A 23881-nucleotide genomic window follows, 5' to 3' on the forward strand; every position below is an offset into this window, starting at 1 on the left:
GGAAAGACTCTTTCCGTCTCCGGGGTTGGAGGCGTGGAGCCGGCACTTCCCGTTGCCATGGTGTATTTGGACTGGGGTGCCGGAAGGGGGATGCGGGAGGTGGGAGTAACGCCAAATATTCCCGCAAATGTTTTATTAGGGACCGACTTGGGGCGTCTAGTATCGCAGTATGTACCCTCTGAACCCCCAAGTTCGGCCCCCCAAGAGTGTATTGATTTGTCTGCTGCTAATGCCAACCATGTTGTATGTAGTGTGTGTCCTGCTGAGGAGGAGGGAGTGAAACCTGAGGGTAACACCTGCACAGACACAACACAAACAGGGTTAGTGAAAGCAGGTGGGGAGTGTGGGGATGCCCGCAGAGGTGCTCAGCCGGCGTGCCGTGACCTCTTGTCCTCCGGTGAGGGAGGGGGCGGGCAGGATTCTGTAGAGGGAAGCTCAGGGATGGAGAGGGGGGCAGCTACCGGCAGTGTAGGGCTCCCAGGGGTATCCAGGCTGCTGAGTATAGGCCCACTGCAGGGGGAGGAACAGGCCATGGGAGGTGGGGGTGTCCCAAGAGAGGAGCCGCCAGGTAAGACCCCAGGGCAGGAGTTCCCCACATCCGAGATGTCCAAAGGCCTAGGAAGCCTGCCTGATCGGGCGGCTTGGTCAGAAACAGAGGGGAAGCAGGCACTACCCACGGTCACAGCGGTCATAGCCGCTGTCACCAGGAGTGGGAGCGCCGGAGCCCAAGGAGCCTTGCAGAGGTCCGACGGCTTCCCCACTTCTGACCAAGTGTCTGCCGGGTCAGACAGCGGCCAGGTGACATGCCCGGAGGGGCTGACGGAGGATGTGGCAGTTTCGTCGATTCTGGCCACATCAAGTCAGGAATTTCAGGCTGCGTTGGAAGCAGACGACAGCCTGAAAGCTCTCAAGGAACAGGCGGCACAGCCTCCCATGGAGTCAGACTGCGAGCGTGTGGTCTGGGACCAGGGACGGCTGTACCGGGTAACGGTCCAGCAGGGTTCACCGGAGGCGTGGCCCAGGGACCGACAGTTAGTGGTACCCTATCCGTTCAGGGCGGAATTGTTGCGGATCGCACACGAGATTCCGATGGCCGGACACCTAGGGATCGCTAAAACCAAGGCCAGGATAGCTCAGCATTTCTACTGGCCTGGGATGGGAGCCGCGGTGGGTGCCTACTGCCGTTCGTGTGACACCTGTCAGAGGGTGGGGAAGGCGGGGCCGCGCCCCAAAGCCCCACTGGTAACTCTGCCAATCATCGAAGAGCCTTTCTCGAGGGTTGCTGTGGATCTTATTGGACCTCTGTCCACTCCCAGCCACTCCGGGAAATGCTTCATACTCACGGTAGTGGACTATGCCACCCGGTACCCGGAAGCGGTAGCTTTGTCGTCCATTCGGGCCGACAAGGTGGCTACCGCCTTACTGGAGATCTTCTCCAGAGTGGGTTTCCCCCAAGAAATGCTCACCGACCGAGGGACCCAGTTCATGTCGCGGCTGATGGAGTCCCTCTGTAAGCAAATGCAGGTGCAACATCTGGTGGCCAGCCCGTATCACCCACAGACTAATGGCCTGTGTGAGCGGTTCAATGGCACCTTAAAGCAGATGCTTAAGATGTTGGTCGACTCCCACGGGAGAGACTGGGAGCGTTACCTCCCACACCTCCTATTTGCTTACTGGGAGGTTCCGCAGGCCTCAACGGGGTTCTCCCCCTTTGAGCTCCTGTACGGGCGACGGGTACGGGGCCCCCTGGCTCTGGTGAAGGAAGCATGGGAAGGGGATTTGGCCACCCCCGAGGTGTCGGTCATCGAGTATGTCGTGCGCCACCGGGACAGGATGATGGCCTTGGCAAAGCTGGTGCAGGACAATATGGCCCAGGCCCAGGCCGACCAGAAGCGGTGGTACGACCAGAATGCTTGTGAGAGGACCTACCAGGTGGGTCAAAAGGTGTGGGTACTGGTCCCCGTACCACAGAACAAGCTTCAGGCAGCCTGGGAAGGTCCCTACTTCGTGCACCAGAAACTCAATGCCGTCACCTATCTGGTCACCCTGGATCACGCCCGTGGAAGGAGGAAGGCCTTCCACGTGAACATGATGAAGGCTCATCATGAGCGGGAAGCGACTGCCCACCCAGTGTGCAACCTTCCCGAGGAAGGAGAGGTAGAAACCCTCCTGGATCTGCTCACCCAAGCCAAGGCGGGTGGGTCCATCGAGGATGTGGGGGTTGGCCACCAGCTCACGGAGGACCAACGGTCCCAGCTGGGGACCACCCTGCACCCCTTCCGGGGGCTGTTCAGCAGCCTGCCCGGAAGGACTGAGATGGCTGTCCACGACGTGGACACTGGCGATCACCCGCCGATCCGGCGTTCAGCATATCGGGTCTCTTTCGAGGTGCAGGGAAACATGCGCCAAGAGATAGACGAGATGCTGAAGCTGGGGGTGATCCAGGCATCCAGCAGCGCGTGGGCCTCGCCTGTAGTCCTCGTACCAAAGAAGGACCGAACTACACGGTTCTGCGTGGACTACCGGGGGCTCAACGCTGTAACGGCCACCGATGCGTTCCCCATACCACGCATCGATGACCTGCTCGATCGGATGGCCGGGGCTAAGTACCTGACCATCATGGATCTGAGCCGGGGGTACTGGCAGATTCCTCTGACCCCCGCGGCAAGGGAACGCTCTGCCTTTATCACCCCTTTTGGACTGTACGAGTCCACAGTGATGCCATTCGGCATGAAGAATGCCCCTGCCACTTTTCAGCGGATGGTCAATACGCTGCTTGAGGGACTTGAAGGGTACGCGGCTGCGTACTTGGACGATATTGCAGTCTTCAGTCCCACTTGGGAGGATCACCTAGAGCACCTGCGGCAGGTGCTCGGTCGGATCCACCGGGCAGGCTTGACCATCAAGCCGGAAAAGTGCCAGCTGGGCATGAGTGAGGTCCTCTACCTGGGTCACCGGGTAGGCGGGGGGGTTCTGAAGCCAGAACCGGGGAAAGTGGATGCCATCGCATCCTGGCCCACTCCTAGGACCAAAAAGCAGGTGATGTCCTTCTTGGGGACCGCCGGGTACTATAGGAGGTTCGTCCCACACTATAGCACCCTGGCCAAGCCCCTGACGGACCTCACCAAGAAGAAGCTGCCCGTCGCAGTCGACTGGACAGTCGCCTGCGAGACAGCTTTCGGGGCACTCAAGGCCGCCCTAAGTAGCTCCCCTGTACTGCAAGCTGCCGACTTCGACCGGCCGTTTGTGGTACAGACCGACGCCAGTGACTTTGGCCTCGGTGCTGTGCTAAGTCAGGTCAACACGACAGGCCAGGAACATCCTGTCTTGTACCTGAGCAGGAAGCTACTGCCCCGGGAGGTGGCTTACTCCACGGTGGAAAAAGAATGCCTGGCAATTGTATGGGCCCTGCAGCGTCTGCAGCCCTACTTGTACGGGAGCCATTTCACCGTGGAGACGGACCACAACCCCCTCAGCTGGTTACACACGGTCTCTGGGTCGAATGGCAGGTTGCTACGCTGGAGCCTCGCTCTCCAGCAGTACCACTTCTCCATTCGCCACAGAAGAGGCCGTGACCACGGTAACGCTGACGGGTTATCCCGGCAAGGGGAGGGTGCAGAAGGACGCACGGGGGAACACAGGAATGTGCTACCCCCTCGCGCCCTCGTATAGGGGGAGGTGTGATGAACCTGTAGCCGCCATCTTGGTAATGATAAATCATATCCAGGGATGGCCACACTTCAGCAGCCCCCACCCTTGGGACCTTCTGTTAAAATGTCAACTAGATAGTTTCCCCCCATCCAGGCTCCTGTAAGATAAGAAGCCTACTTAACACTTGAATGCTAGGAGCTTCAAAGACTTCGAGAGGAAACACAGCCAGCAGGGGGGGGTGCTTCGTCTATCTGTACCTGACCATTTGTCCCATAGGACTAGTTTCTTTGTCTGTCACAAGCATGGAGGCATAAGATATAGAAACATGAATAGTACACGCATGTTGCGTGGGATGGGCCAATAAAAAAATATCACGGCGTCCCGGAGCCATTGCGCACACAAGCCTCCGCGGTAGACGTTTGTACGTGCTCTGGAAGCCAAGATATAGCGCGGAGCCATTCCTGAGGACCGTATGGTATCATAATTGATATCAAAAGGTCGGTTACGGCGGCCCGAATCCATGGGAACCCCTGGGGGTATCATGAGACCATCCCAGAAGAAGTTATTGGGTTCCTTAGAATTTGGGCTTCTGATCGAAGTTAGACCTGAGGGTGGAGACTGAGCCAGCTGACCTCACCAGCAGTGGGCGGGACAGGGCAGGTAAGATAGCAGGACAGACAAGAGACAAGTCAGTTTTTGACCCAAGAGTGGTGTGCTGAACATCTGAGCACCAGCTGAGGCCACCAAGGGGAGGAGCAGTTTGACCATGCGGTGGTAGGCCTCAGCCTGTAACAAAGAACCGTGCCTGCGACCGCAGAATCCTCTCCCTGCGTCACAAGAAAATCAAGAAACCGGTAACTGATATGCTGTGGTGATTCTGTGTGTTGTATTCCATTGTTGTATAGTTTAGCCTGACCTTATACCTGTGTATATTTAGTTGTATATCGTGTATCTAGTGTATTATTATAATCAATTACCTCAAGTAATTGTGGGCCTGCCTTTTATTCTGCATAACGAACGCACGTCCGTGTGAGCTCGGCTCAAGCCAAAACGCTACCCAGGGTTGGTTCCTGACCCGATATAGGCCCATTCACGGACTGGGCGTATATCTAAAATAGGGACTGGTGGCAGCATACCAACTGGGGATTGGGGAAGGCTGGTAGTGACGGTCGGAGGTTCAGATATATATATTCCTGGCGCGGCCAAGGAAGATATATATACCGCCCTCACTACAGAGGGCCCCGATACCCAGTAGGTTACAGGACAGTCTCCCTGGCGACCGCTTATCCTAGGTGCAGTTCCTTGACTGACCTGAGGCTAAGAGGGCGCTAGCGAGTTGTGCTGTGTAGTGACGTTACGGTTTAGTGACGTTGAAGGGATAACACACTACCGTGTTCCCTGCGCTGGTTGCAGCTACCTGGCACTACTTTCTCTAGGTGCAGTACCTTGACTGACCTGAGAGGTAAGGGGGCGCCAGAGAGCTGCACCCACCGGCCGGCTTTCATCACAACGTCATAATATGAACAGATATTTTTATGCAGAGGGCATTTTAATAAGATTCTTATTTTTAAGCGGACTGTGCAGGGATGTGCTGCAAAAGACCAGGGAAGAGGGAGGTCTGCAGAGACCAGCTTTGGATGTGAAAAGTCATAATGTCATGTACACAATATGGAGATGAAAAGAAAGAGATGACTCCAAAGAAGATGTAATCTATAAGGTACCTGGATGTAAATGTTTATTTGTGATACTGACTAATTCTCATCAGTACTGTGGTTTCAGTATGGTCCGCACTCTGATGATGGCTGTTAATAACAACTCTCAGTAACCCCTTACCATTGCTAAGGACATACTGGGTGTTGTAGGGTTGACTTGATATTACAATTGATCATTGTACTAAGCCTGGTTCTTGTATTCAAGTACTCTTGGTTCTGGTCATTTATTCATGTACTTATGGTGGTTCTGGTGACGTATTAAAGTACTGATGGAGGTTCTGGTGATGTAGTCAAGTACTGATGGTGGGTCTGTATTCATGTACTTATGGTGGTTCTAGTGACGTATTCATTCACTGATGGTGGTTCTGGTGATGTATTTATTTACTGATGATGTTTCTGGTGCCATATTCATGTACTATTGATGGCTCTGGTGCTATAATTATGCACTGATGATGATTTTGGCTTTGTATTCATATACTAAGGATTGTCCTTGGGTTCTACATTTAAAATATAGGTCGTCAGGAATGAGTATCACTATTTTTCCCCTGTATTGTGTAAATGGTCAGCAAAAAATGATTGATTCTGTGTCTAAAAAAATCGGATTGTACTCGGTCCAATTTAATCCCATGATGGTGTGCTCAGTGGCTCATAATACATGCTGTGATTGCATACTGCATTCGGATCGCACGCACCCATATAAGACTATGGGTGCATGTGAAACATCGCACTGCACTCAGATATCATTCGAGTGCAGTGTGATTCCCGCTGATGTCAGCAATAGAGGAGATGGAGAAATTACTTTCTCCATCCCCTCCGCAGCTGTGCTGCGATTCTCTCTGTGCGAGAGGACCTCTGACATTTGGCTCCCGCTCGCAGCAGAGCAGGAGCCGGATGTCATTAGCATATCGCATCCAATGCTCTCGCATAGGATGTGATTTGCTAGTGGGACCCTGGCCTAACTTTGAAATTGCACTCCTTGTTAAGTCACATCCCTAAAGTACACTACTTTTTTTTACTTTTGATGATTTATTTTGCAAAAAAGGTAAAATTTCTAGTGGAAGTGGTCATCAGAGTTTGCTACCTAAGCCATCGGAGGAAAAGGGGGGAGGTGCATTAGGGGTCCTGTTAACCTTAGTCTCTGAGCCGTTCCTTTGGGGTGGGGGTGGGGCACGACATCGGCTTAATCTTCCTCGGGCACCAAAATACTTTGTCCCGGCCCTGAGGTTATGTGTCATTACATTTCTCACAGGAGAAAGTCCGGTCTGACCTTCTTTGGGGACATATTCCTTTTTGTCCACTGCATTACACCATCTGCTTGTGATTGGGCAACGTCATGCAGGGGAAAAAGTACATGTCCTAGTAAAGAGTTTCTACTAACACCCCTTTGGACTTAATGATAAATTAGAATCTAAACTTTACAAGCTAATAATGGAGATGAGAAATTCAAAAATAAAATCTATGTTTTATTGAGCTCTGTAACCACTATTCCATGATATGACCAGTTTAACATGCTAAAACTGGTGAAACGTCCTCTTGACATTATTTAGTACCTTATATGGTAAAATTAATGGTATTCAAAATTACAACTTGCCCTGCAAAAACGGGTATGTCAACGGAAAAATAAAAAAGTTGTGGCTCTTAGAGGAAGGGAAAAGGCAAAAGCAAAAAATGAAAAATCGTCTGGTCTGGAAGGGCTTTGAAAATGTGATCTGAGAATTGAGTATTGTGTTGTGTGACTTTTGAAATCCCATTTGCTACAAGGACATTGAATCCTGATGATGTTCGTTTTTCACTGACTAATGCTATGAGACTCTCAAGAAACCTCCATCAGTTTTTTTTCTCATATGAGAGAACCGGGTGACACACTGAAGTTAAAAATGAACACATAGACCAAAAACCTGCTTCTCTCATTGTTTTAATTTCAAATTGAAAGAAGCAGGAGGAGACGTCAGTTTTCATATTTCTACAAGTCTGCAAATCGCATATGAGCGATCAGGTGACGACCGCACAAATCGGCAAACATAGCAAAATCCTAACAGAGTGCATATCACACATCTTTAGGAATCAGAATGTCATTGTGCAGAATTACAAACACAGTGGACATCGGTCAGTCTAGGGGAGTGAACCAGGGAGAAGCCGCCAGAGACTGGCCTCTTAAGCTAGTCATCCTTGTCAAATTGTACTCGGCTCGGCCGGATATTAAATGTATGTTTTTTCTGAAATGCGGTATCTTCAAAGTAAACCATACGCGGCTGAAATATGGGTGGGCAGTACTAGGAATCAGCTGTCAGGTTCCTCATCTTCTGGATAAATAACATTGGAAGCCTCATATGTTACTTGGCGTCACTGCTCTCTTCCAATCACATGTAGATCTCCAAGGCGTAAGTGGCGAGCTCCGGCCATTTATCCAGATTGGAAGCCCAAAAAGAGCAAGGGTCCAGTGACACAGTCATGGCTTAGATGTTTACTTGGAGATACTCCTGTACCCTCGTCTCTAGGGGTTGACTATGTGTCAGACTTCTTGTCTCCTGTGGCCTTGCAAAGGATGGGCTAAAAAAGCTGTGAAATGATTCCGCAAAATTGCTGTTACCAGCAGATACTGTGTTTCTGTTACGGTTTGAGTGTTGAACACTCGACAGTCCCACGGTTGGCAAGTTAGAACTGTGAGATTCACTATGTGCACCACTGGTGTTTTGTGGAAAAGCACATGTAAGATTCTGCAACAGTCTCTGCTGATACTCCTGCATGCGTGAATCCCTTTCTATGGCAGGAATTATTTAGGCAAATTTACTTTTGTACCGGGGATCTAAGAGTGTGGCAACCCAGTAGTCAGGATTATTTTGAATTCTGACAATTCGAGGGCCATGTTGCAGGTAGTGCAGCAAGAAGGCACTCATGTGTCTTGCGCATCCAGGAGCACCAAGTCCTTGTTGTGTTGGTGGCGAGGTAGCAATCATGCTTCCTTCCTCTGCCCTCTCCCCCCAACCTCGCACAACAGAAATGTGATCAAGGTCTCCCTCATCTGATGAGTCTTCCATCAGTTCGTCCTCCACTCCTTCCTGGGCTCCTGCATCTTCCTCACTAGTTTGGCTGCTACCATGCGCCCTGGTAAATCCATCTCCCCCACCCTCAAATGCCTGCCGGCTTGGTGCTGCCGACCGTCTGGACCTTGCAGATGTTAGCCCTTCCGCATACAACTCCTCCTCCTCTACTTCCTCCACCTCCTCTTGTCGCACCACCTGACTCCGTATTCAGTTTAACATGTGCTCCAGCATGTAAATCACCGGAATAGTCATGCTGATAATGACATCATCAGCACTAAACATCTTCGTCGCCATTTCAAAACTGTGCAGAAGGGTGCATAGGTCCCTGATCTGAGACCACTCCTCCAGCATGATTTGCCAGACCTCTGGATCCCGTTGGCCCAGGCTATACGTCAGAACGTATTGCACCAGGGCTTGTCGGTGCTGCCACAGTCGCTGCAACATGTGCAGAGTTGAATTCCACCGGGTAGGCACATCGCATTTTAGCCGGTGAAGTGGCAGGCCCAACGACTTCTGTAGAGATGTAAGTCGCTGAGCTGCGGGATGCGAACGGCGGAAGTGAGCACACAGCAACCGTGTCCTCTGCAGAAGGCCATCTAGTCCGGGATAGTGGCCTAAAAATTGCTGGACAACCAGGTTCAACACGTGAGCCATACAAGGTACGTGTGTGACATTGCCCCGGCGAAGGGCCGCACCAAGGTTTGCAGCATTGTCGCACACGGCCTTCCCTGGTTTCAGGTCCAGTGGAGACAACCATTCATGAAACTGGTTCTCCAGAGCTGACCACAACTCCTCAGCTGTGTGACTCACATTTCCCAGACATTTGAAAGTAAAAACCACCTGATGCCGCTGAGCCCTGCTGCCAGCATGGTAAGGAGGTGTGCAGGATCCTTTCTGCGCAGTTAGCATGTGGCATGACCAGACAGGCTTTGGGTGCAGGTGGAGGACCGAGAGGAGGTTGAGGAGGCAGAAGCAGTGGAGGAACTTCGAGATAAAGAGGATTGACGCACAACTCGTGGGGACGGCAAGACTTGGACAGCAGCCCCTTGTCCTGCTGTCACCATAGTTACCCAGTGCCCAGTCAGCGACATGTAATGCCCCTGTCCATGCCTACTCATCCAAGTGTCTGTGGTGAAATGCACCCTGTCATACACAGAGTTTCTCAAAGAAGCGGTGATGTTGTGTGCGACATGCTGGTGGAGCGCAGGCACACTTTTCTTTGAGAAGTAGTGCCGACTGGGCATCTGGTACTGGGGCACTGCGACGGACATAAGGTCTCGAAAATCTTCTGTGTCCACCAGGCAGAAAGGCAGCATTTCTGTAGCCAAGAGCTTGCAGATGGTGAAATTCAACCTCTTAGCTTTCTCATAGCTAGGAGGAAATGGTCTTTTACTTGTCCACATCTGAGGGACTGAGGGCTGGCTGTTGTGCTTAGACGGGGTTGAGAATCGTGTCCCCGGCAAACTGCCGGTCTGTGAGGAAGATGTAGGGGGACATGTTAGGTAACCTTGATCCAAAGGTGGTGCTCTCGATGTCTGAGAGCGCTCAACACCAGCTGGTGTTTCCACCTCCAAAGAAAATGATGACCTGCCAATCACGCTGGCTGTTGCAGGTAAAGAGGTGGCAGGTCTGCGTCCCAAATCAGGTGTGACTGCAGTCCCCCCAGTCACAGAGGATGAAGAGGCCGCGGATGCACAAGATGGGGCAGACGGTGGTTGGCCCGGCCCGCTAGGCCGCATTGTAGCACAGTGAGCTTCCCACTGCAACTTATGCTTCATATCCATGTGATGGTTCATGCATGAAGTACTCAAACTATGTATTTTTTGGCCTCTACTTAGATTTTGGTGACAAATGTTACAGATAACACGAGTTGGGTCATCCTTATCGATCTGAAAAAATGCCCAGGCTATGCAAGGCTTAGCACCCATGCGACCTGAAGAGCCACCACGACTTGTGGTCAGAGGCAGAGTTATGTTTGAGGATGCAGTTGTTGACGTGCTTCCAGTACTACGTCTCTGTCCAGGAAGGCGCAACCTGACCTCGTTGTCACTAGCATCCTCCTCCACCTCCTCTGCTGACCTCATCGACTGGCTGACTGTGGGTTGATAGTAAATGGGATCTGCAACCTCGTCATCATCACCCTGTGTGTTCTCACACCCGTCGTCCTCAGAGCCAAGCTCTTCCTGCCCTGACAAAAAACTCAAGTTGTCGCTCCAATCAGGTATTTGAGTCTCATCATCGTCTTCCTCATTGTCTCCACCAACAGGAGTTACAGTTCGGGAACGACGGTCTACATTATGGTCAGAACCTTCTGCGTCTGGTCCTGGATCCGACTCATAAAGATTCTGGGCATCAGTGCAGATCATTTCCTCGTCTGGATTCACAGAAGCTCTGGAGCCGACCTCTGATTCCCAGGCTATAGTATGAGTAAACAGCTCTGCAGACTCAACCATCTGTTCTACCCCATACTCACACGGGCAGCTGGAGACTTGGGAGCTGTGAGGAAGCAAGTGCGATTGGGGTGACACCTCTGAGGACTGGAGTATATGTGATGTTGAAGTTGAGGTGGAGGAGAGCCCACTTAAAGGAGCACTTGATATCCGTTGAAGCACCTGCTGTTTTTGTGCCTCATCTGGAATTTGTAGCGATTGGCGTGGCCGTAAGAAAGGGATCGTATCACATTGTCCGCTAAAAGAAGTAGACATCTTAGTTTGGCTGGAAGATGGTCTTTCTTCTGCAGATGTTACTGTTGCTTTAACACCTACCCCACGGACACAACCTTTTTTTCCCTTCCCAACACGCCTATTCCCCTTTCCACCAGCAGCAGGCCTTTTTCCACTCATTTTGGTGGTTAACTAATGGACAACTCTGGAGTTGTTTGCACAAAAAAACAATGGATGGGAACCGAGCAGAGCTGAGTGGCCAAACTGTGGTATTAGCCCAAAAGGATTGGCTGGGTTAGATGCAGTAAAACAATTTTATTACATACACAGGTGGTGGAGCTTAGTATAGATGGACTAATAGAATGAGTCCCACACACTGCTACAAGCCCAAAATTATTTGCCGAGCTAGATGCAGCTAAAAATTATTTGTAATTTGCAAGCTGGTGGAGCTTAGCATAGATGGCCTAATAGAATGAGTACCACACACTGCTACTATGCCCAAAATTATTTTCCAGACAAGATGCAGGTAAAAATTATTTGTAATTTGCAAGCTGGTGGAGCTTAGTATAGATGGCCTAATAGAATGAGTGCCACACACTGCTACTATGCCCAAAATTATTTTCCAGACAAGATGCAGCTAAAAATTATTTGTAATTTGCAAGCTGGTGGAGCTTAGTATAGATGGCCTAATAGAATGAGTACCACACACTGCTACTATGCCCAAAATTATTTTCCAGACAAGATGCAGCTAAAAATTATTTGTAATTTGCAAGCTGGTGGATCTTAGTATAGATGGCCTAATAGAATGAGTACCACACACTGCTACTATGTCCAAAATTATTTTCCAGACAAGATGCAGCTAAAAATTATTTGCAATTTGCAAGCTGGTGGAGCTTAGTATAGATGGACTAATAGAATAAGTCCCACACACTGCTACAAGCCCAAAATTATTTTCCGAGCTAGATGCAGATAAAAATTATTAGTAATTTGCAAGCTGCTGGAGCTTAGTATAGATGGCCTAATAGAATGATGCTATGCCCAAAAGTTTTTACTTGGCTAGGTGCAGTAAAAAAAATTGTATTCTATACACAGGTGGTGTAGCTTGCAACACAGATACGCTACTCCACTGACTAACACACACTGCAAGAGGCCAAAAAGGATTTGCTTAGCTAGATTTAGCCAAATGCTGTGAAAAACACTTGCACAGCACTGGCACAGACCTGCCTGGCAAAAAGTCCTAGGAAATGCTGTAACCTAGTCCTCAAAAGGACTGCAATTACAACTAGTCCCTACTCCCAAGCTGTCTATTTAAGAGCACAGACCTGCCTGCTAAAAGTCGTAGGAAATGCTGTAACCTAGTCCTCAAAAGGACGGCAATTACAAGTAGACCCTACTCCCAACCTATCTATTTAAGAGCCCAGACCTGCCTGCTAAAAGTCGTAGGAAATGCTGTACCCTAGTCCTCAAAAGGACTGCAATCACAACTATTCCCTACTCCCAACCTATCTGTATATTTCTGATAAAATTGGCTTGAAATTAACACTGAAAGTATAGCGCACACAGCAACAGCGGTGCCATCTAACACGCAGCTGCAGCAGTGAGAAAATGGTGGCGACGGGGAAAATGGCTGGGTCTTATAGGGCAAGGACATGTGACATACACAGCCAATGACACATGCCCTTGCTTGTGTGAAAAAAATCAGTTCGCTTCGTGTGTGCGCTGCTGATAGGCTGACAGATTGCACCTCCCCACTGTAAATGCAGGAAAGAGAAAAAAAAATGAAGATCTTCATTTATTATGCAGAGATCCATCCCCTGCCCCTCCCCCCGCCCCGCTGTACACTCAAACTGTGTATTAACATTGATTATCAGCATTACTGTGAAAAAATCCAGTTATGATTTTGGTGCACGAACAGTTATCGAACATAACCTCGAACAGCCGGATTTTTTTAAAATCGTTCGTGTTCGCCGAACGGCTCGAACACCGCTCAAAACAGCTCGAATTTGAGATTGGCGAACAGTTCGAGTCGAACACCGCTCATCTCTAAATATGTCTAAGTTCCGGACTGTTGTTGCACAGGTGGGTGCTATGGGAGGGCAGATTACAACGATCGAGGGGGGCTCATGGTTCCAGGCAAAATGTTAGTGAAAGTGCCGGAACCAAGGAAAAAATGTACGTGGACGAGGATGTAGAAGTGATGGGCATGCAACAGTTAGGAGATAAAGAGGATAATGATCCCCTCTCTGTTGTCGGTGGTTGGCGGGAGAGGACAGAAGAAGCAAGCTTGAGTGTTACCCTGCCACCAACACACCATGGACTTGGAGCTCATGGAAGATCCCAACACATGAGCGCCTTCTTGCTGCACTATCTGCATTAGGATTCAAAATAGTGCTGACTACTGGGTTGCCACTCTGTTAGATCCACGGTACAAGAGTAAATTTTGCCAGATACTTCTCCACTTGGAAAGGGGCGTGCACATGCTTGAGTATCGAAACACGCTTGTAGACAATCTTAACAGTGGTTTTCCCCAAGACCGCAGTGAGGGACATGGTGTGCATCACAGTTATAGACTTCCAACCCTGTGAATGTCGAGTCGTTAATGTAAAACCATTACCAGCTGCAGAAGTGTAAGTGGCAGAAGCAATTTCTGTGAGTCGTTTCACACATTTTTTAGACCAGCCTGTGCAACAGTAGAGCAAAGTGCAAGTCTGACACATAGTGAAAAACTGGAGAGGATGGTGCAGAAGAATCTCGAGCTCAATGTCAATGCCATCAGGGGGTAATTGGACTCTTGCATTTTGGTCTTCAAAAATGGAAGAGTTGTCTGAGCTCACCTGTCATGCCTTGGAAGTTTTGCCATGCTCTCTCAAAACGTGTCTCCAGTGCTGCTGGTGGTGTCCTGACAGATACGTGCATCCAGCTTTCCCCTCAAAGTGTAGACCACCTAACTTTCATCAAGATGAACAAGTCATGGATCTCCAATGATTTTTGCACCCCAGTCACAGACTGGGCAGACTAAGCGATGGTGTAGTTTTTAGTGAGCTGCATTGATCTCGCGTTATTGCAGTCTGTGACACCATTGTCGTGGCTTCTGTGCCTGCTGTGGCTGCTGCTGCTGATGTTGCTAACAAGTTTTTGAAATGTGGAGTCTCCAAGTTGGGTCTCCATCTCCATCTCCTTGGTAGCCTGTAGTGGAAGGGGTGTCAAAGCCCCATTATGCTATTTCTACTCTGGGGAAATTGATGCCACTTTGGTGGTGTTTGCCGCTAATTTTTGAAATGTTTGGACTCCAAGTTGGGTCTCCTTCATGTGTGTTGCCTGGCTCCCAGACTGGCAGGCCTGCACTTACTTTCAGTCAACCACCTGTGATTCGGCGAGGAATTGTTTTACAGGTTTCTCACAAATATCTTTGCAGCATTGCTAACTGGTGTGAATCCATACTTATTAATAAAGGGATTATTCAGGTTTAACATGGCTGTTTTTAATCCATAAACAGCACCTCCTGTCCTCATGTTGTGCATGTGGTGCAGTACCTTAGCCCTGTTTAGGTCAATGGAGCCCAAAGACCGCACAAGGTATAGCCCATGGACACTTTATTATGCAGGAAAGCAGATACTTTTTTCTAATTTTGTACAATTCCCTTTAACATTTGCATGTTGGGCGGCCTTTTTGGCCCTAAGTACATGAAGAGTAGAGACGCCAGCTGCATCGTGAGTCATCTGGTATTCTCATCCTGTACATTTATGGCATATCCACAGGATTTGAGAGAAATGTATTGTAGATGCTGATCTTACCACTGGGGCCATGAGATTCCCATTCATGTGTATATGAATTTATACCATCTCTCTATAAAGTCAGCAGGGCCTCATTATCGAGATGCATGTGGGTCCTATTGGTGAGTTCTGTATATCCTATACATTATGTAATCCCCACGGATACGGTATGAATGTATAAGATCTAAATACACTTTCAAGCATAAGTTCAGACTTGATAGAGTTGATCTAGATTTGAGGTGCAGATTCCACACCATATTCAGAGGACATTACATTATAATACATGTGGGGGAGAGAGGGGAAGTGTCATTTTATGTCAGGAAAAAACTGTGAAGAAATCCGACATCAAATTTCTCAGGATATAAAAAAATGGGCTTCTGCCCTCGTTCATGTTTTTGGAACCTGGGTAAAAAAAAATTGGATGGGGGAAGAATGGGAAGCATTTAAGGAAACCAGGATGGATGAACACAGAACTTAAACACATGCTAAAAGGAAAGAAAGAAATGTTTATCAAATGGAAAGAGGGAGGCATATCTACACTGTGTTCAGAATTATTAGGCAAGTTGTATTTTAGAGGATTATTTTTATTATTGATCAACAACTATGTTCTCAATCAACCCAAAAGACTCATAAATATCCAAGCTTAATATTTTTGGAAGTTGGAGTGGTTTTTTTTTTTTAGATTTGGCTATCTTAGGAGGATATCTGTTTGTGCAGGTAACTATTACTGTGCTGAATTATTAGGCAACTTAATAAAAAACAAATACAATCCCATCTCACTTGTTTATTTTCACCAGGTAAACCAATATCAGTGCACAAAATTTAGAAATAAACATTTCTGACATGCAAAAACAAAAAACAAAAAAATTAGTGATCAATATAGCCACCTTTCTTTATGATGACACTCAACAGCCTTCCATCCATAGATTCTGTCAGTTGCTTGATCTGTTTTCGAACAACATTGCGTGCAGCAGCCACCACAGCCTCCCAGACACTGTTCCGAGAGGTGTACTGTTTTCCCTCCCTGTGGATCTCACATTTTATGATGGACCACAGGTTCTCTATGGGGTTCAGATCAGGTGAACAAGGGCGCCATGTCATTATTTTTTCTTCTTTTAGACCTTTACTGGCCAGCCACGCTGTGGAGTAGTTAGATGCATGTGATGGAGCATTGTCCTGCATGAAAATCATGTTTTTCTTGAACGATACCGACTTCTTCCTGTACCACTGCTTGAAGAAGTTGTCTTCCAGAAACTGGCAGTAGGTCTGGGAGTTGAGCTTCACTCCATCCTCAACCCGAAAAGGTCCCACAAGTTAATCTTTGATGATACCAGCCCATACCAGTACCCCACCTCCACCTTGCTGGCGTCTGAGTCGGAGTGGAGTTCTCTGCCCTTTACTGATCCAGCCTCTGGCCCATCCATCTGGCCGATCAAGAGTCACTCTCATTTCATCAGTCCATAAAACCTTTGAAAAATCAGTCTTAAGATATTTCTTGGCCCATTCTTGACGTTTTATCTTATGTTTCTTGTTCAAAGGTGGTCGTTTTTCAGCCTTCCTTACCTTGGCCATGTCCCTGAGTATCGCACACCTTGTGCTTTTTGATACTCCAGTAATGTTGCAGCTCTGAAATATGGCAAAACTGGTGGTGAATGGCATCTTGGCAGCTTCACACTTGATTTTCCTCAATTCATGGGCAGTTATTTTGTGCCTTTTTTGGCCAACATGCTTCTTGCGACCCTGTTGGCTATTTGCCATGAAACGCTTGATTGTTCGGTGATCACGCTTCAAAAGTTTGGAAATTTCAAGACTGCTGCATCCCTCTGCAAGACATCTCACAATTTTGGACTTTTCAGAGCCCGTCAAATCTCTCTTCTGACCCATTTTTCCAATGGAAAGGAAGTTGCCTAATAATTAAGCACACCTTATATAGGGTGTTGATGTCATTAGTCAACACCCCTCCTCATTACAGAGATGACATCACCAGATTTTCTTAATTGGTAGTTGGCTCTCAAGCCTATGCAGCTTGGAGTAGGACAACATGTATATAAAGTATCATGTGATCAAAATACTCATTTGCCTAATAATTCGGCACACAGTGTAAAGAAGATTATAAAGCAGTCTGCAGATCCTGCAGGGCACGTATCAGGTTAGCTAAAGCTGACAATGAATTAAGGCTTGCAAGAGATGTCAAAAGCAATAAAAAAGGATTTTGGGGGTATGTCAAAAGTAAAAGAAAAGTCAAAGATGCTATTGTGGCGCCCTGCTGTGCATTGGTGCCACAGATCCCAGAGGGGTGCATGGATGTACTTCTCCACAAGAGGCCCTCACACATACACACACCTCCACCCTACCACCTCAGACCAGCAGAGGGAGCCCGTCAGGGACAGATATATACTGGAGGGTGGAGTTAGGCAGTCAGTTCGCTCCAGAGTGAGTTCAGTCAGTGTCAGAGCTGAGTTGAAGACACAGACTCAGTTAGCTCCAGAGAATAGCTGCAGAGCTGAGAGTTCAGAGCTGAGAGTTCAGCTGAGAGCGTGCCGATGCTCAGAGAGCGGTGAAGAGCAGCACGCAGCTGCGGTGCTTAGGCAAGTCAGAGCCTACAGCACGTGTGAAGCCTAGTGAGGGCCCTGAGTGTGGCTGAAGGCAGGGAGAGAAGGAGAAACACATAGGGGGCAGAGGAGCATACCAGGCTCACCCCAAATCGTACACCGGACACCGGGTCCGTGCCTACAGGGACTCTTTACACAAAGTAGGAACCACCGGAACCCCTGGAGGACTACAGGTCCCAGGTTCACCATACGCTGACTATTGTACCAGGGCCAGGAGTCACGGAGGCCCCCGTGACCAGGGAGAGTGATCTCCAGGAGAAGGCCCTACCACCAAGTCAGCAGGTGCAAGTGAGAGACAGAGACCAAGTTAGGCCTAGCTCCAGGCAGGTCAGAAGCTTAACGAGGAAAGACACAGATCAGGAGGCAATGCACCCGCTCACTGGGGAGAGTCCAGAAATGCACCCTTCGCCCTGAGTACCCTGGACCTTACCTGCATCACCACCAGTAAAGGTATTGAAGTTTACCCCTGTGTGTGTGCCCGTACTTCCTCCGGGTCCGTCCTGCCGTCTCTCTCCTGCTTCCACCATCCATTTCCACATCTAAACTGCCCTGAGGCCTGCTCCACCTGCGGGGAGCCATCCCATCGAAGCTGCCCCTAACATCTGCCTCAGCGGACTGTCGCAACGCTGGTAACCCATTACCAGATACCGCAGGTGGCGTCACGAACATTTGCAAACCTATTATCCCAATATTAATTCCCCATTATTTTTGCACTGACCACCCTGGGTCACGGCTCTGGGCTGCAGCCACTGTGACATCCCCCACCAGCAACTACCAGGCCCAACTGCCGAGTGCCCCACGGCCCAGGGAGCGCGTCACTATAGGATTTTTACAGGATGAAAATGGGGAAATGGTAAGAAAGGATGTAGAGAAGGCCGAACTTTTTAATTCCTATTTTGCATCTGTTTTCTCTCAGAAAGAAAATGTAACATCAACTGATCTTCACTGTCTTATTAAAGGAATAGAAGAATCCAGGTTATCTGTAAACAGAAAGATTGTGAGGGAATATTTAGCTAACATAGATGAGTTCAAGTCACCAGGTCCAGATGAATTACACCCCAGAGTACTGAAGGAGATCATAGAAGAAATTTTAGAACCACTCTCCATAATCTTTGAAAATTCTTGGAGAACAGGAGAAGTCCCAGAAGACTGGAGAAGAGCAAATGTTGTTCCTATCTTCAAAAAGGGGAAGAAGGTGGACCCAGGGAACTATAGGCCGGTGAGTCTGACTTCTATACCAGGAAAGATCTTTGAACAAATTATTAAACAACATGTATGTAAGTACCTGGATAAGAATGAAGCGATTAAACGGAGTCAGCATGGGTTTGTAACTAACAAGTCATGTCAGACTAACTTAATTTCCTTCTATGACAGAATCACTGACTGGGTGGATCAGGGAAATGCTGTAGATATAGTATATCTTGAATTCGACAAAGTATCTCACACCATCCTTATTGAAAAAATGACCAAGTATGGAATGGACAAGGCAACTGTTTGGTGGATTCATAACTGGCTTAGTGATCGGACTCAAAGGGTGGTCGTAAATGGTTTCACATCCAGCTGGATGAATGTCTCAAGTGGGGTACCACAGGGCTCTGTCCTGGGACCTGTATTGTTCAACATCTTTATCAATGATTTAGATGAAGGAATTGAGGGTAAACTGATTAAATTTGCTGATGACACAAAGCTAGGAGGGATAGCTAATACCAGAGAAGAGAGAGAGGATTCAAAAAGATCTAAATAAACTGGAGCAGTGGGCAGCAACTAACAGAATGGTTTTTAACAGGGAAAAATGCAAAGTACTACATCTGGGCAATAAAAATGAAAAAAGCATATACAAAATGGGAGGAATAGAGCTAAGCAACAGTACATGTGAAAAAAACTTAGGTATACTAATAGATCATAGACTGAACATGAGTCAACAGTGTGATGCAGCAGCAAAAAGGCAAATACAATTCTGGGATGTATTAACAGAAGCATACAGTCTAGATCACATGAAGTCATTATCGGACTTTACTCCTCTTTGGTCAGACCTCATCTGGAATACTGTGTCCAGTTTTGGGCACCACATTTTAAAAAAGACATCGACAAACTGGAGCAAGCTCAGAGAAGAGCGACCAAAATGGTGACCGGTCTGCAAACCATGTCCCATGAGGAACGGTTGCAGGATTTGGGAATGTTTAGCTTGCAAAAAAGGAGACTGAGAGGAGACTTAATAGCTGTCTACAAATATCTAAAGGGCTGTCACATTGTAGAAGGATCATCTTTATTCTCATTTGCACAAGGAAAGACAAGAAGCAATGGTATGAAACTGAACGGGAAGAGACACAGATTAGATATTAGAAAAAACTTTTTGACAGTTAGGGTGATCAATGAGTGGAACAGGCTGCCACGAGAGGTGGTGAGTTCCCCTTCAATGGACGTCTTCAAACAGAGGCTGGACAGATATCTGTTTGAGATGATTTAGTGAATTCTGCTTTGAGCAGGGGGTTGGACCAGATGACCCAGGAGGTCCCCTCCAACTCTACCATTCTATGATTCTATGAAGGGGCTTACATAGAAAACATGGAGTCCTATAACAGAAGTTCTAATTTGTGGCCCCTCGCCCCCCCCCCAAAAAAAAATATTCGGCGGGGTCACAGAAGATCATAACTCACAACTTGATGACCCTACTGTACTGTATTCCCCCTCCTCCCCATGTCAAAGTTTGTTAACCCAACCACAGTATGATGCCCCCAACTGTGACCCCTATAGAGATGACTACAGCATTACTGTATAATGGTGCACAAGTAGGATCCAATCCCCTTCAATGATACGTAAGAAAACTTGGCACTCAGAATAAATTGAATTAAATGAATGATTTAATATGCAATTCAACAATAAAGGTTCACAAACGTTTCGGTCTACTGTACATTAGACCTTCCTCACTGTGCCTATTGTCCAATTGAAAAGGTATCAGATTGCATTATATCCCCTGGGTCAGCTACGACGCGCTGAACGTGGTGAACCCTTATTGTTGGATTGCATATTAAATCATTCATTTAATTTCTTCTATTCTGAGTGCCAAGTTTTCTTACGTACCAACTGTGACCCCAAGACAGCCCCTCACACAGTATGACGGACCCCACACAAACATCCACACTGTGTAATTGCTCTCATACAGTATAATGGCCCCCACATAACCCTCCAAACACTATATTGGTACCCACTAGCCCTTCAAAGAGTATAATGCCCCACCACATAGCCATTCAAACAGTAAAATTTTCCCCACTAGCCCTCCAAAGTTTATAATAGCCCTCATATAGCCCTCCAAACAGTATTGTGTCCCCCCAGATAGCCTTCCAAACAGTATAATGAACCCCACATAGCCCTCCAACCAGTATAATGGCCCGCCATGTAGCCTTCCACACAGTATAATGTTCCAAACATAGTCCTCCAAAAGGTATAATAGCCCCCACATAGCCCTCTAAACAGTATAATGCCCCTTCCACATAGCCCTCAAAAACAGTATAATGGCCACCACATGGCCCTCCAAAACAGTATAATCCCCCATATATAGCCCTCAAAACAGTATAATGGCCCCCAACATAGCCCTCTAAACAGTATAATGGCCCCCAACATATCCATCCATGCAGTATAAAGTCCCCCACATAGCCCTGCAAACAGTATAATGGCCCTCATATAGCCCTTCAAACAGTATAATGGCCCACCACATAGTCCTGCAAAATGTATAATGATCCCTCACAAAGCCCTCAAAACAGTATAATAGCCCCCACATAGCCCTGCAAACAGTATAATGGCCCCTCATATAGACCTCAAACACAGTATAATGACGCCCATGTAGTATAATGGCCCCCACATAGCCTTCAGCATTGTATAATGATCCACCTTCTCCCCCCATAGTTGTCCAAACAGTATAATGTACTCATTGATTAAAAAAAAAAAAAGACCTCTCTTCTTTCCCCCATTGCTTAGGTCTCTGCAGCATGTGGTCTGCACTGCTGTGCAGAATGGGCATGATGTAGTGATGTCATTGTGCCCAATGCACTGAGATGTCAGAGCTCAAATGCAGATGGAGAATGATGGAGGAGGGAGCTGACTGCCTCTGGCACCGTGATGTCTGCCACTATTGGCAGTATACCACAGGGTAGGGCCAACAAAGGGCTAAAACCGGCCCTGATCATTTATATATTCATCATTTTCATACTTACGGTTACGTGACAACCAGGTTTTCTTCTTGCTTCTTTCAGTGAAGAAGGGACTGCAGTATTTCACTGAAAATTGAGAGAATTAGGAAAAGCAGCTCGTCGGGATGTGACTGCAAGTGAACAAATCACATATGAGCAGTCAAATGGTGATTACTCATACCCGCTGAGCGGAGGGGGTTGTGCCAAACTGAATTCTTGCCTGGGGAGCCAAAAGACCTATATTTCACTTAGCATCTGATAAAATTTTAAGCAGGCATTTACTTGATGTGCATTTATCCAGGTGCACATGTTTATTTTGTGCGTGTAGACCTTGTACAACAGGTTAGACAGGGATTAGAACTTGTGTCTAGAGATGAGCCCGAACGATTTGCAAAAAATTTGTCTGTTCGAGGTTATGTTCGATAACTGTTCGTACACCAAAATCGTAACTGGATTTTTTCACAGTAATACTGTTAATCAATGTTAATAGACAGTTTCAGTGTAGAGTGGGCGGGGGGAGGGGCAGGGGATGGATCTCTGCAGAAATAATGCCGATCTCCATTTTTTTTTCTTTCCCGCATTTGCAGTGGGGAGGTGCAGTCTGTCAGCCTATCAGCAGCGCACACACGCAGCGAAGTGCTTTTTTTCACACAAGCAAGGGCATGTGTCATTGGCTGTGTATGTCACATGTCCTTGCCCTATCAGACCCAGCCATTTTCCCCGTCGCCACCATTTTCTTACTGCTACAGCTGAGTGTTAGATGGCACCGCTGCTGCTGTGGGCGCTATACTTTCTAACTGTGTGAATTGCAAGCGAATTTGCTGTTAAACAGACAGATAGGTTTAGGGAGTAGGGACTAGTTGTAATTGCAGCCCTTTTGAGGGCTAGGTTACAGCAGTTCCTAGTACTTTTGCCAGGCAGGTCTGTGCCAGAGCTGTGCAAGTGTTTTTCACAGCATTTGGCTAAATGTAGCTGAGCCAATCCTTTTGGGCCTCTAGCAGTGTGTGTTAGTCAGTGGAGTAGCCTATCTGTGTTGCAAGCTACACCACCTGTGTATCTAATACAAATTTTTTACTGCATCTAGCCCAGTAAATCCTTTTGGGCATAGTAGCAGTGTCTGGTAGTCAGTGGAGTAGCCCATCTGAACCAAGCTACACCACCTATGTATCTAATAACATTTTTTTACTGCATCTAACCCAGCCAATCCTTTTGGGCATAGTAGCAGTGTCTGGTAGTCAGTGGAGTAGCCCATCTGAACCAAGCTACACCACCTGTGTATCTAATAACATTTTTTTACTGCATCTAGCCAAGTAAAACCTTTTGGGCATAGTAGCAGTGTCTGGTAGTCAGTAGAGTAGCCCATCTGAACCAAGGTACACCACTGTATATCAAATAACAATTTTTCACTGCATATAGCCCAGTAAATCCTTTTGGGTATAGTAGCAGTGTCTGTTACTCATTGTAGTAGCCCATCTGAACCAAGCTACAGCACCTGTGTATTTAATAACAATTTTTTACTGAATCTAGCCCAGTAAATCCTTTTGGGCCTGTAGCAGTGTCTGTTACTCATTGTAGTAGCCCATCTGAACCAAGCTACACCACCTGTGTATTTAATAACAATTTGTTACTGCATCTAGCCCAGTAAATCCTTTTGGGCATAGTAGCAGTGTCTGGTAGTGAGTGGAGTAGCCCATCTGAACCAAGCTACACCACCTGTGTATTTAATAACAATTTTTTACTGCATCTAGCCCAGTAAATCCTTTTGGGCCTGTAGCAGTGTCTGTTACTCATTGAAGTAGCTCATCTGAACCAAGCTACAAAACCTGTGTATTTAATAACAATTTTTTACTGCATCAAGCCCAGTAAATCATTTTGGGCCTCTAGCAGTGTCTGTTACTCATTGTAGTAGCCCATCTGAATCAAGCTACACCACCTGTGTATTTAATAACATTTTTTTACTGCATCTAGCCCAGTAAATCCTTTTGGGCCTGTAGCAGTGTCTGTTACTCATTGAAGTAGCTCATCTGAACCAAGCTACAAAACCTGTGTATTTAATAACAATTTTTTACTGCATCTAGCCCAGTAAATCATTTTGGGCCTGTAGCAGTGTCTGTTACTCATTGTAGTAGCCCGACTGAACCAAGCTACACCAACTGTGTATTTAATAACAATTTTTTACTGCATCTAGCCCAGTAAATCCTTTTGGGCCTGTAGCAGTGTCTGTTACTCATTGTAGCAG

The 23881-nt window shown here is 47.4% G+C and overlaps 1 protein-coding gene across 1 annotated transcript in view; it reads right to left on the reverse strand.

The window, feature by feature from the left end:
* Positions 1–21959, reverse strand: part of LOC141200227 (glycoprotein-N-acetylgalactosamine 3-beta-galactosyltransferase 1-like) — a 90265-nt gene extending 68306 nt beyond the window's left edge. The window contains exon 1 of the mRNA XM_073663274.1: positions 21667–21959. The gene's annotated coding sequence lies outside the window, so the exon portion shown is untranslated. The remainder of the gene's footprint in view (positions 1–21666) is intronic.
* Positions 21960–23881: the final 1922 nt, after the last annotated feature.

Source organism: Phyllobates terribilis, unplaced genomic scaffold, assembly GCF_046119375.1.
Source record: "Phyllobates terribilis strain yellow unplaced genomic scaffold, ASM4611937v1 Scaffold_2__4_contigs__length_985480577, whole genome shotgun sequence".
In the NCBI taxonomy this organism is placed as follows: domain Eukaryota; kingdom Metazoa; phylum Chordata; class Amphibia; order Anura; family Dendrobatidae; genus Phyllobates; species Phyllobates terribilis.